The sequence below is a fragment of the Marmota flaviventris genome, chromosome 9 (genome assembly GCF_047511675.1).
Source record: "Marmota flaviventris isolate mMarFla1 chromosome 9, mMarFla1.hap1, whole genome shotgun sequence".
Classification (NCBI taxonomy): Eukaryota; Metazoa; Chordata; class Mammalia; order Rodentia; family Sciuridae; genus Marmota; species Marmota flaviventris.
In genome coordinates this window covers 68668093-68681514 of record NC_092506.1, presented here as the reverse complement: position 1 = coordinate 68681514, position 13422 = coordinate 68668093, and the positions used below count along the sequence as shown (strand labels likewise).

The 13422-nt window shown below is 36.6% G+C and overlaps 1 pseudogene; it reads left to right on the top strand.

Moving 5' to 3' along the window:
- Positions 1-576: 576 nt before the first annotated feature.
- Positions 577-8920, top strand: LOC114098621 (solute carrier family 2, facilitated glucose transporter member 3-like; annotated as a pseudogene).
- Positions 8921-13422: the final 4502 nt, after the last annotated feature.

Here is a 13422-nt window from a genome sequence, read left to right as displayed (position 1 = left end):
TTTTCCCCATGTCCTGAGACTTTTTGTGAGCCTACAATTAAAGGTGATGTATTAATTAACCCAGTGAAGGAAATTTTATGGCAGTCTAGCATTCAGGCAGTGGCATGGGTATTGGCTGGTGATTTTAAGCCAAATTTGCTCTGTTAATCAGGAACAGAAATTATAGCATAAAGATTTGAAAAACTTGCACTTTGGCCAGAAAAGTGCAAGTAAACCCGAGACTAGACTAGAAAGTTGTGGTTCTTAAAGACATTATAGCCACTAAAGAATTGCTAATTTACCCAGAAACATCAAGAAAATGGCTTGAAGACATCTCAGGAGTTGGCAAGAACACACTCGTCTCAGATTCAGAGGCATAAAAGTAAGAATTTCTTTGATAAAAGACAATGGGGGTACCCTGTTTGCACAGTGAGGCCTAGGAAATTTTTTTCACTGTGCTCAGCTACTCAGGCCCTCAAAGGCTGCTGCGATTATGGACTCAGGAGACTTGGCTACTGCTTAAGATAATAGCATACAGTGAAGTCCATCACATGATTCTGGTTCTGAAAGAATAAAGGATGCTGGAAGTCAGGGGTCATGGAGGATTTCATCAAGATTTCAAAGAAAGGCATGAAAAATCAGGTAAAGTGTATCAAGATCAGAGTTCCTGCAGACTGTCCCCAAGAGAGTGATGTGGAAAGTTGTGAGAAGGAAGCCAAAGCTTCGGTGGAAACCCCTGAGATTAAGAGATGTCAGGCCATGGAGGATCTGCCAAAGAAATCTGTAGGAATTGAGCAGAGACAAGTCAAGAAAGAGTCTATGTTGATTGTAACTTGGAAGGTAATAGGGGCAAAGCCCTTCAGCGAGAACATCATGAAGCCATGTGCCCTAGATGCCAGATGTGGAGCTATAAGACTTGTTTGTCCAGCTGGATTTCAGTCTAGCATTTGTCCTACCCCTTCTTTCTATGCTCCTATTTTTCTCTTATTGAATGGAAATGTTTCCTCTGTGCTATTATATATTGGATATATGCAACTTGATGTTGATGTTTATAGGGGAAAACATCCATGAGTTTTCCATGAGTCTCAGAGGAGACTTTAGACTTGGGCTTTTGGGCAATTCTGAAAGTGATAAGACTATGGGGACTCTTGGAAATGGACTTAATGGACTTTTGGGGGCCAGTGACAGAATGTTATGATTTAGATATGAAGTGTCTCCCCAAAGCTCATGTGCAAGAAAATGTAAGAATTTTTCAGAGGCAAACTGACTCCATTATGAAGATTGTGACCTAATTAGTGGATTAATATGATCTGATATGAATAAATTGGGTGGAAACTATAGGCAGCTGTGGCTGGATGAGATAGATCACTGGAGGCATCACTTTGGGGTTTATATTTTGTCCATGGTGAGTAGAGCTCTCTCTACTTTCTGATTGCCAAGTCCTAAAATGCTATCCTCCCCCATACCCTTCTGCCATGATGTTCTGTCTCACTTCCAGACCAGAATAATGGACTTGGCTGTCTATGGACTGAAACCTTTGAAACAGTGACTCCCAAATAAACTTCCTTCCTCTAATTGTTCTATCAGGTCCATTCTTTTGGTTACAACAAAGCAAAAGCTGACCAAAGGAGGTTATACCCAGATAAGTCAGAATAATAGCTCCATCTCAAGTTACTTGATGTGATCATATCATCAATGTCCCTACTGCCACATAGAGGATGAATTTCAGGTTCTGGAGATTGGGACATGGGCATCTGGAGTGGGATAGGAGGAGCTCTTAATGGCTCATCATTCTGTGATTAATATTTATATCTAACATTTCTTGAATAAAATTTAAATAGATAATATTCTGAATATTATCTTTATGGCATTAATGAATAGTGTCATTGTAGTATTTTTTACTGTTCTAGGAAATCCTTCACCTCTAGTAAAATTTTTTTCAACATCACTCTGTATTTCTTGGCATATGAAATTTAAAAGTTCTCCCTAAATACATATTAAGTACCAGGGAGGTTATGTTCTCCCAAATTTGGCGATTCCATTTGAAATATGTTCATTTTACTAATTTCTACAAAAGTATATCCATCACATTACTCATGAGTTGGCAGTATGTTACAGAATACTTGGGAGTTTGTGAAGACAGCCATCTACCTCCTTGATCCCTTCTTTTCTTTTCTCATCCCTAACTTAACTGCTGTTCCTCTTCTTATCATACTTCTTAGAGTACCCTGACATCTCCAAATTCTTCTATAGTCTATGAAAATCAGTTCATTTTTTGAAAACTGTAATTATCAAACTTTAAAAATCATCCTAATGCACTTCAGAGAAAAGAGCCACCATTCAAGAGGTTCCAGTGTTTATTGAAAACAGCTGTGGCTGTAGCTGTCAAAATAACATTTTCCCCACCAATTGTAAAAACAATTTTATAATTTATTTTAAATATATATCATTATCATATATAATCTAAAATAATGCTAAGTTGCTTCTATTCTTTGGTATGGATGTATGAGTATTATCTTACTGGCATTCATCATTTATTAATTCATTTTGCTTTATTAAGTACTCACTACAAATACCAGGAACTTCCTAATTACAAATCCAATAAAGAAGAATAAAACAAAAGGTCTTAATGTCATTGGATCACAATTTTATTGATCTGCTTTAGCCATTGCCCATCCATAATTTTACTTTGACTAGCATCTTTGGTGAACTGACTTATACCCACCCACGAGTAATGGTCAAGATAAACTGACGGCAGTAGAAGGCTTAAGCTTAATACTACTACAAATGGTCTTCATTATCTCAATCCCAGTTGCCATACAAACAGAAGTTTAAAGTAGGATATTTCTGGAAAATACAGTTGATGTTCTGAATACGCTAAAGACAAATACCTAACATATTGAGATCTCAGAAATTTTAATTCCTTTATGCACCTACAATACACCTGCACCTTGCAAAGCAGAACTGTAACATGGCAAGAACTATATTTTACTTATTCATGTGACTTCCTCCTTGGAAAGCATATAATTCAATTAAAATGATTGGATTATTAGATACATATATTAAATACATATATCCAAATATTTAACAAGATAATAACAACTTCCATTTACGGTCACTTAATTTTGTGCCAGGTATTGTGCTAAATTCGATATTTATATTGGCTTTTTTTTATCCATATCACACTTTTAAGAAAAATAAAATTCTGGGGAGGTAGGTAACTTGTCCACAGCCATGTAGCTCTCTGTAACTTTGATATTAGCTGTTACCCTTTATCATTCCATAGTTGTAGTGAGTTACAATTATCTTGTAGAGTCACTACTCCTTGACTAGATTATAAAGTCTAAAAATGGTAATTTTCACTTATATTTTTCTGTATCACCAGCACTAAGCTCAGAGTCTATCAAAGTGAATGTGTTCAGTGACTGTTTCTAGAATGAGGTGATTCATCTTTACAGAATTCTTCAAGATGAGGAATCAGTGCAGAGCCTGTGGAGACTGGGAGAGCTGCAACCCATTAGATAAAGAGTGAATTGAGCTATAGCAATTGGGTCATGATCATCTCCTAGTACTTTTTTCTCACAGATAATGTTCACTTCAAAAGAAGTTTCAGGTGAGGGTCAGGTACACCAAATTTGATATCACATTATAATAAAATACTAATCTCAAATAGAATTCTGCAAACACATAGAATTTTATTAAAAGCAGACATCCATTATCAAACACAAAACAGTTCATCCAACCTGAATCTTAAAGTTGTGTGATGTTTTTAGGAGTTCTGAGACTTCTGTTTAGGTTGATATGAACAGTAGCAGAATTCTGTCAACTCTTAGAGTTGTTCTTAAGCAATTTCAAATTCCCCTAACCTAAAGGCTGAGCACATATAACTTTATTTTTTTAAATTTTTATAAATTTAAATTCTTTTATAAATTTATTCTAATTAGCTACACATAACAGTAGAATGCATTTTGGTACATAATACATAAATGGAGTATAACTTCTCATTTTTCTGGTTGTATATGATGTGAAAGCATACCAATCGTGTAATCAAATCATGTATGCACATAGTGTAATAGTGTCCGACTCATTCTACTATCCTTCCTGCCCCAGAACCCCTCCCCTCCTTTTGCCCCCCGACCCCCGTCTAATCCAAAGTGCTTCTATTCTTCCCTAGTCCTACCTACCCCTTATTGTGAATTAGCATGTGCAGATCAGAGAAAACATTTGGCCTTTAATCCTTTGGGATTGGCTTATTTTGCTTAGCATGATATTCTCCAGCTCCATTCATTTACCAGCAAATCAATTTAGAATAAAACCATGGCCACTATTGTTGAGGCTATAGTGCATAGTCCCACTCAATTCTCATCACAATGTTGAGAAGAGGGGGAGGTTTACAAAAGTATATGAGTAAATTCGTGTCTCTTAAACACCTCCAATTTCACCAGTGAGAATTTATATTTAATAGTTACACTAATCAACAAACCACAAGTTTCACCAATAAAGTAATTTTTTATGTTCATCAGGTTTATTTTTAAATCCTCGTGTACGGGCAGAGAAAGGGATAATAGAGTCTTATAGTTGATTCTGGAGGCCAGTCTTTTTGATATAATACCAGGTAAATATCACTCAGAATTTGTTGTTATTGTTGGGAATTAAATCCAGGGGCACTAAGCTACATTCCCAGAACTCCAGATTTTTTTTTGGGGGGGAGACAGGGTCTTGATAAGTTGCGGAGGGCCTCACTAAGTTGCCCAGGCTAACCTTGAAGTTATAGTCCTCCTGGCTCAACCTCCTCAGTAGCAGACACTACAAATATATCTGACAAAACGGTTTGGAATTTAATTCTTATAGTATAACTAACTGAGATTTGTATCTTTAACTAACTATGTATCCATATATATATATATATATATATATATATATATATATATATATACACATTTTGTATTTGTTTGTGCATAATCAACATTAATATATTTTCTTCCAGGGGCCAATTACTCTCTAGAATTAGGGCTTAAGATTTGTGATATAGGTGTTTTCAGTAAGTCTGCATATCCATGCCCAGATAAAATCATGCTCAGTATAGAGTGGATACACAGCAAATGTTGTTGATTGACTGAAAAGCATCCTATTATGTGACCATCATTATTAACATTTGCAGGTTTCTTTTCCTAATTTCAAAATGCCTTTTTCATTTTAGATCACCCCAGGTAGCCATCTCTCAACATCAATCTATTGATTTTCCCTGCACGGCAGGAAGAAGAAAGAACAGTATCAGGTATGTTTTTTTTTTTTTTTCACTACCAAAAATTATCCATTCAAAATTAAATATTAAAGTTTCAGATGAAAACTTTAAGAATATTCTTACAGTGGAACTTGAGCAAATTGATTTTAGAAATTACTAGAAGTAAGAGACTTTTTTCCCCCTAACATAAGATCTCTTTTGTGGAAAAGAAACTATTTATACAAGTACTTGCTAAGATTCCACATTGTAATTTACTCCACCTAATAATTACCCTATCAACACATATTCTGTCGAAATGTCTTTAGTCACAGTCCTTCTAATGTAATCTGGGGATTCATTGTTCTTCTGTGTGACATGCTGGGAGCTTGCAGCATCTTCTTATTCTAATCAGTATTTGAGTGCATTGTCTATTGAAATAAAAGTAACAGTGATTAGTAGGACAGATGTTTCCCTGGAATGTGAAAATGTAGGGGTTAAAACCAGAAATTAAACCAAATACTCTATTCTTTGCATGCACTTTTTAGATAGTAAGATTAAATTATTTTCAAGTGAAAAATCAGGTATTGGTTAAAATTATGAAAATGTATGACCTGCAAAATAGATGACATCTGGAAACAGCTCAACTGCAAAGGATGTACAGTAAGTATGTTGGTAAAATTAAATTTTATTTCATATTATTATTATTATATTATGAATATTACTACCATATTATTTCATTATTTGGTAAAATGAAATATGAGTTGACTTTATGCCTGTGGTTTTGACAGAGACTGGGAGAAATACAGACTAGGAAACAATAATCAGAATTTCAAGCCAGGTGTATTAGTATATAATGGAAGGATTACAAAAGTCTATGAGTAGATTATCATTATTCATCTGTACATTATTATTCTCATTTAATATTCAATGTTTCTCTGCTCCTGGCTAAAAATGCTGTAAAAATCAGATGTTTTGATATTTAGTTGCCAAATATATATAGATTTTATAATAGCTAAGTGACTTTTCTCATATGGGTTATTTTTAGATATTGTATCTATGTTTATTCCTTAATGTTTATTTCTTAAGTTTTTGTGTATGTACCAATGAACTGACATTAATACAAGAAAGAGTTAAGAAACAGTATGGCCAGGGTGATTTCTACTCCATCTAATCCAAAACCCCCTTTTTTCCTTCCTTCCTTCCTTCCTTCCTTCCTTCCTTCCTTCCTTCCTTCCTTCCTTCCTTCCTTCCTTCTTTTTTTTGTAAAAATAATGTATTTATTCATTTTATTTAAGCACATTTTGCATTGATCCCTTCTCTTCAACCTTCATAAACACTTGCTGGCAATAGGCAGTGAATAAAACTGCAGAAAAAAACATGAGCAGCCCAGATAGGGTGTGGGTACCTACCTAATAAATGTCCTAAGCAAGAACAAAGAGTCAACCTTGGAACCCTCTGTAGGCTGCAAGGTTTTTCACATTAAGAGTGATCATGGGAATTTCTTAAAACAGTGGTCTCAATTGTCAGGTTGAATTTATAAAGTGACCCCTTATTTATTTTTTCCAAATTGCCTAAACAATTAATAAGTGGATGAATATTTTCATGTTGGAATGATTCCCTGGACTAATGACCTGCTCACAGTTTGTAGAAAATCACTATTCAGGTCCTCTAAGATCATGAGGCCATGATGGTAATCTGCCTCATTATTCACATATGATTAGGAGACTCTGAATGAAGCATCTTTGGCATAAATGCTCATGATTAAGAGGTTATTGAGAGACACAGCAATGGTGAGTGTGAGTACCTATTGCCACTGAAGACTTGAAGAAAACTTGCTGCCCAGAAGGACATTTTGAAGGTTTTGTTGATTGGAAGAAGTTTTTCTAAAATCCCATCCATTGATCTCAAAGACTTAAAGAAAATTCAATTAGGACTGTGGAGACACAGAAGGTGACCCCATCCCTGATTTTTGCTGTCTGTTACAAAAATCGGCTTTTTTCCAGTTTGGCTACAACACTGGTGCCATCAATGCTCTGGAGACTATCATAAAAAACTTTCTCAACTGCACTTCGGAAGAAAAGTTAGAAGACCTTCCCAGTACAATGTTGCTCACAACCCTCTGTCCTTGTCTGTGGCCATCTTCTCTGTTAGTGGTAGGATGGCTTCCTTTTTGGTGGACTCTTTGTCTATGGTTTTGACAGGTGCAATTTTCAGTGCTTATGGTCATCCTGTTGACCATTGCTAGTGGCTGCCTCATGGGGTTCTGAAAGATTGTTATGTCAGTTGAGATGTTAATCCCTGTGTCGCTTGGTTATTGGCATTTTCTGCAGACTCTCCACAGGTTTACTGCCCATGTACACTGGAACAGTATTTTCCCCTGATCTGTAGGGTGCCTTTGGCACTCTCAACCAGCTGGGGATCATCATTGGGATTCTGGTGGCTCAAATCCTCGGTCTGGAAGTCATCCTGGGATCTGAAGAACTCTGGCCTGTGCTGTTGGGCTTAAAACTCATTCCAGCTGTCCTAAAAAGTGTAGCCCTTCCATTGTTCCCTGAGAGTCTCAGGTTCTTAATCATTAACAGAAAAGTAGAGGAGAATGCTAAGAAGACCCTGCAGTGGTTCTGAGGCACACAGGATGTGAACCAGGAAATCCTGGAGATGAAAGAAGAGAGTGTCAGAATATCATAAGAAAAGCAAGTCTTTGGGCTGCAGCTCCTTAGGTCATCTGGCTACCAACATCCCATCCTCATTTTGATCATGCTTCAGCTCTCCCAACAGAAGTATGGGATCAATCCTATGTTCTGCTACTCAACAGGAATCTTCAAGGAAGCAGATGTTGAGGAGTAAATATATGCCACCATTGGAGCAGGTGTGGTTAATACTATTTTTACTATAATTTGTCTGTTTCTTCTGGAAAGGGCAGGAAGAAGGACTCTACATAGGATAGGCCTTGGAGGTATGGCTGTGTGTTCCATTATCATGACTGTTTCTTTGTTATTGAAAGATGAGTGTGATGCATTGAGCTTTATCTGTATCACAGCTGTCTTGATCTATGTGGCCTTCTTTGAGACTGGACAAGGCCCCATTCCATGCTTTATTGTGTCTGAACTCTTTAGACAGGGCCCATGCCCCGCTGCCATGGCAGAGGCTAGTTGTTCTAATTCGACCTCCAACTTTTTGGCTGGACTTCTCTTTCCCTCAGTGGCAGCCTATTTGGGAGCCTATGCTTTTCATGCCTTCACCACTTTCCTCATTAAATTCCTGATCTTCACCTTCCTCAAAGTCTCTGAGACCTGAGGCAGGACTTTTTAGATATCACCCGGGACTTTGAAGAGCAAGCTCACAAGTCCAGTATACCTGGTGGAGATGAGCAGCATTCAACCTGTTAAGGAGTCCATCACCAATGTCTTGTCAGCCTTCCTTCCACCTCCCTCCCAACATGGAAAGCAACCTTACCCTGAATATGTAGAGAGACTTCATCAGGATGAACCCAGGACTGCTTCTGAAGGCTGCTACTTGATTCTCATCCCGCACAGGCCTGAACACCCAGATAAACCCAGTGCTGGGTTAGTCAGATCTTCACTTCTTTTTAAATATTTCCTTTTTCAGACATTCTTTCCTGTTAAGGAGAGATCAAGTGAGCCTACCTTCATCTCAGGAGGGATTGACTGCTTGGTATGTGACAACTTTGTCAGCTCTTTTTCCCACAGGTTCTAAGAATTGCCTCACTGGGGCACATAGGGGAGTAAAGAGTGAGCGTGCTGTTCCTCCAACCTTGACTTGACAGGAAGCATATACACACACCATGTGGAGAATTGTGGGAAATTAAACAAGAGCACCTTCCTCGCTTTCGCACAGCTCTGCACAGCAAAGTAACTTGAGTTTTCTTATTTCACGTTCTGGTTTTATTGCATAAATATTTAGTTTTTAAGTAAAAAGCAGTTTTACCAAACAACGAAAACATAAGGATATAAAGGTTATGGGGGTGTTTAAAGAGGGGTTATAGGGCAAAGATTTGTTAACTGGAGAGATTAAAGTGGAACAAGAAGGAGGGATTGAGGAAGAACTGTTTGTTAGTGGAGGGTATACAAAATGGTGCCTGAGGTTTGCATGCTGCCTAATGAGAGTGTGTTTCAGATGGAAACTTAGTTTAATTTCTCAGAAGAGTCTAGTGACTATATAAAAAAGTTACTGATTTTCTTTGGGACTTTTCATCAAGATTATGGTTTATAGTATTACTTGAAATCTGATGATGTTATAGTTAATGGCAGTTGATCCAGAGAAGGGAAGGTTATTTGCAGAAAGCCCTCTTCTCCTTCCATAGTCCAAACATCTTCTTCCTCTGATAGTTGACTCATGTTTTAAGTAATTCCATCACCTATCTGATGACAGAGTCCTCCACATGAAAAACCTAAAAAATTGGTTTCTGCAACATGTTCAGTATTTCTTCATTTTGTTCTTTAAGATTTTATGTGTTTTGTTTAAACTTGTTTTAAAGAGATTTAGATTAAAATATTTATAGCTAACTTGGAATTCATAACCTTAGCCCTGGGAGAGGATTTTTTTTTTAATGATTATCTAGTTTTAGTATGTTATTGCTCTAAGGTCATGGCTTGCCTGTCTGTGCCTGTTATGTGACAAATTACCCTTATTACCATGTTACCCTGATCTTATATCAGGTATGCTTAGGGAAATTGAATCTTTCTGATAGACACATTTGAAGTAGTCTGAGTACATGTGCAGTATAGCCCACACTTCAGAGAATATGAATGTATTTGCACTGTCATATTGTTCTGGTTGAAACTAGTTTATTGTTCTTTTGTTTATATGGCCTTGTTTTGGATAGATTATATTAAAACTCATCCCTATGTATCTATGTTTTTTTAAAAAGAAGTTATTAGACTTCATAGTGGGGGAGATGGCATTACAGTGAAATTCATGGCACCTCTCCTAATTCATAATACAACCCATACCCCATATCTACAGTGCTTATTATTTCTTCTGACCATAGAAGTTTAGTTTACTTAATGTATGCTTATGCTTATGTTTCTTTTTTTTTAGATTTGTTCTAGTTAGTAATACAAAATAGTATAATACATTTTGACATATTATACATATATACTTCTCATGCTTCTAGTTGTACATGATGTAGAATTACATTGGTCATGTTATCATATATGCACAAGGATAGTAATGTCCAATTCATTTTACTATCTTTTCAATTCCCATTGTTCCTCCCTTCCCTTCATTGTACATTGTCTAATTCAAAGTACTTCTATTGTTCCCTAGCCACCACTATACCTTATTGTGAATTAGCATATATCAGAGAAAATATTTGGCCTTTGGATTTTGAGGATCGGTTATTTCACTGAACATGATATTCTCCGGCTCTATCCATTTAGCAACAAATACCATAATTTTATTCTTTTTAATGGCTGACTAATATTCCATTGTATGTACATACCACATTTTCTTTATCCATTCATCTGTTGAAGGGTACTTAGGTAGTTTCATAGTTTAACTATTGTGAATTGAGCTGCTATAAACATTGGTATGGCCGTGTCACTGTAGTATGCTGATTTTAAATCCTTTGGGTATAAACAAAGGAATAGGATAACTGGGTCAAATGGTGGTTGCATTCCAGGTTTTCTGAAGTAACTCCATACTCTTTCCAGAGTGGTTGCACCAATTTTCAGTCCCACCAGCAATATATTAATGAGCCATTTTCCCCACATCCTAGCCAACATTTATTGTTGCATGTATTCTTGATAACTGCCATTCTTACTGGAATGTCATGAAATCTCAGTATAGTTTTAATTTGCATTTTTCTGATTATTATTGTTGAACATTTTTTATATATTTGTTGACTGATCATATTTCTTCTTCTGTGAAGTGACTCCTCTGTTCCATAGTCCATTTAAGTTTGAATTATTTGCTTTTTTTTGGTGGTAAGTTTTTTGAATTCTTTATATATCCTGGAGATTAATGCTGTATCTTAGGTACAGGTGGCAAAGACTTTCTCTCATTCTGTAGGCTCTCTTTTCACATTCATGATTGTTTCCTATGCTGTGAAGCTTTTTAGTTTGATTAAATCTTTTTTTATTAATTCTTGATTTTACTTCTTGCACTTTAAGGGTCTTATTAAGGATGTTAGTTGTTAAGGATGTTAGTTCCTAACCCAGCATTATGTAAATTTGTGCGTACTTCTATTAGGCACAGGATTTCTGTTTTAATGCCTAAGTCCTTGAACCACTTTGAGTTGAGTTTTATGCAGAGTGAGAGATCGGAATTTTATTTCATTTTGTTACATAGGAATTTCCAGTTTTCCCAGTATCATTTGTTGAAAGGCTATATTTTCTCCAGTGTATGTTACAGCACCTTTGTCTAGTATGAGATAACTACATCAGTGTGGGTTTGTCTCTGTGTCTTCTATTTTATACCATTCGTCCACATTTCTGTTTTGATGCCAATGCCATGCTGTTTTTGTTATTGTTGCTCTGTAGTATAATTTAAGTTCTGGTATTGTGATACATCCTGCTTCACTTTTCTTGCTAAGGATCGCTTTGTCTATTCTGGATTTCTCATTTTTCCACATGAATTTCATAACTGCTTTTTATATTTATATGAATAATGTAATTGGGATTTTAATAGAAATTATATTAAATCTTCATAGAACTTCTGATTGTATGGCCATTTTTTTTGTTTTGTTTTTTGTTTTATTTTTTTTTTTTTATTGTTGGTTGTTCAAAACATTACATAGTTCTTGATATATCATCTTTCACACTTTGCTTCAAGTAGGTTATGAACTCCCATTTTTAGCCCATATACAGATTGCAGAATCACATCAATTACACATCCATTGATTTACATATTGCCATACTAGTGACTGTCGTGTTCTGCTACCTTTCCTATCCTCTACTATCCCCCCTCCCCTCCCCTCCCCTCCCCTCTTCTCTCTCTACCCCCTCTACTGACCTTCAATTCTCCCCCATGTATTATTTTTCCCTTTCCCCTCATTTCCTCTTGTATGTTCTTTTGTATAACCCTGAGGGTCTCCTTCCATTTCCATGCAATTTCCCTTTTCTCTCCCTTTCCCTCCCACCTCTCATCTCTGTTTAATGTTAATCTTCTTCTCATGCTCTTCGTCCCTACTCTGTTCTTAGTTACTCTCCTTATATCAAAGAAGACATTTGGCATTTGTTTTTTAGGGATTGGCTAGCTTCACTTAGCATAATCTGCTCTAATGCCATCCATTTCCCTGCAAATTCTATGATTTTGTCATTTTTTAATGCAGAGTAATACTCCATTGTGTATAAATGCCACATTTTTTTAATCCATTCGTCTATTGAAGGGCATCTGGGTTGGTTCCACAGTCTTGCTATTGTGAATTGTGCTGCTATGAACATCGATGTAGCAGTGTCCCTGTAGCATGCTCTTTTTAGGTCTTTAGGGAATAGACCAAGAAGGGGAATAGCTGGGTCAAATGGTGGCTCCATTCCCAGCTTTCCAAGAAATCTCCATACTGCTTTCCAAATTGGCTGCACCAATTTGCAGTCCCACCAGCAATGTACAAGTGTACCCTTTTCCCCACATCCTCGCCAGCACTTGTTGTTGTTTGACTTCATAATGGCTGCCAATCTTACTGGAGTGAGATGGTATCTTAGGGTGGTTTTGATTTGCATTTCTCTGACTGCTAGAGATGGTGAGCATTTTTTCATGTATTTGTTGATTGATTGTATGTCCTCCTCTGAGAAGTGTCTGTTCAGGTCCTTGGCCCATTTGTTGATTGGGTTGTTTGTTATCTTATTGTCTAATTTTTTGAGTTCTTTGTATACTCTGGATATTAGGGCTCTATCTGAAGTGTGAGGAGTAAAGATTTGTTCCCAGGATGTAGGCTCTCTATTTACCTCTCTTATTGTTTCTTTAGCTGAGAAAAAACTTTTTAGTTTGAGTAAGTCCCATTTGTTGATTCTAGTTATTAACTTTTGTGCTATGGGTGTTCTATTGAGGAATTTGGAGCCCGACCCCACAGTATGTAGATCGTAGCCAACTTTTTCTTCTATCAGACGGCGTGTCTCTGATTTGATATCAAGCTCCTTGATCCATTTTGAATTAACTTTTGTGCATGGCGAGAGAAAGGGATTCAGTTTCATTTTGTTGCATATGGATTTCCAGTTTTCCCAGCACCATTTGTTGAAGATGCTATCCTTCCTCCATTG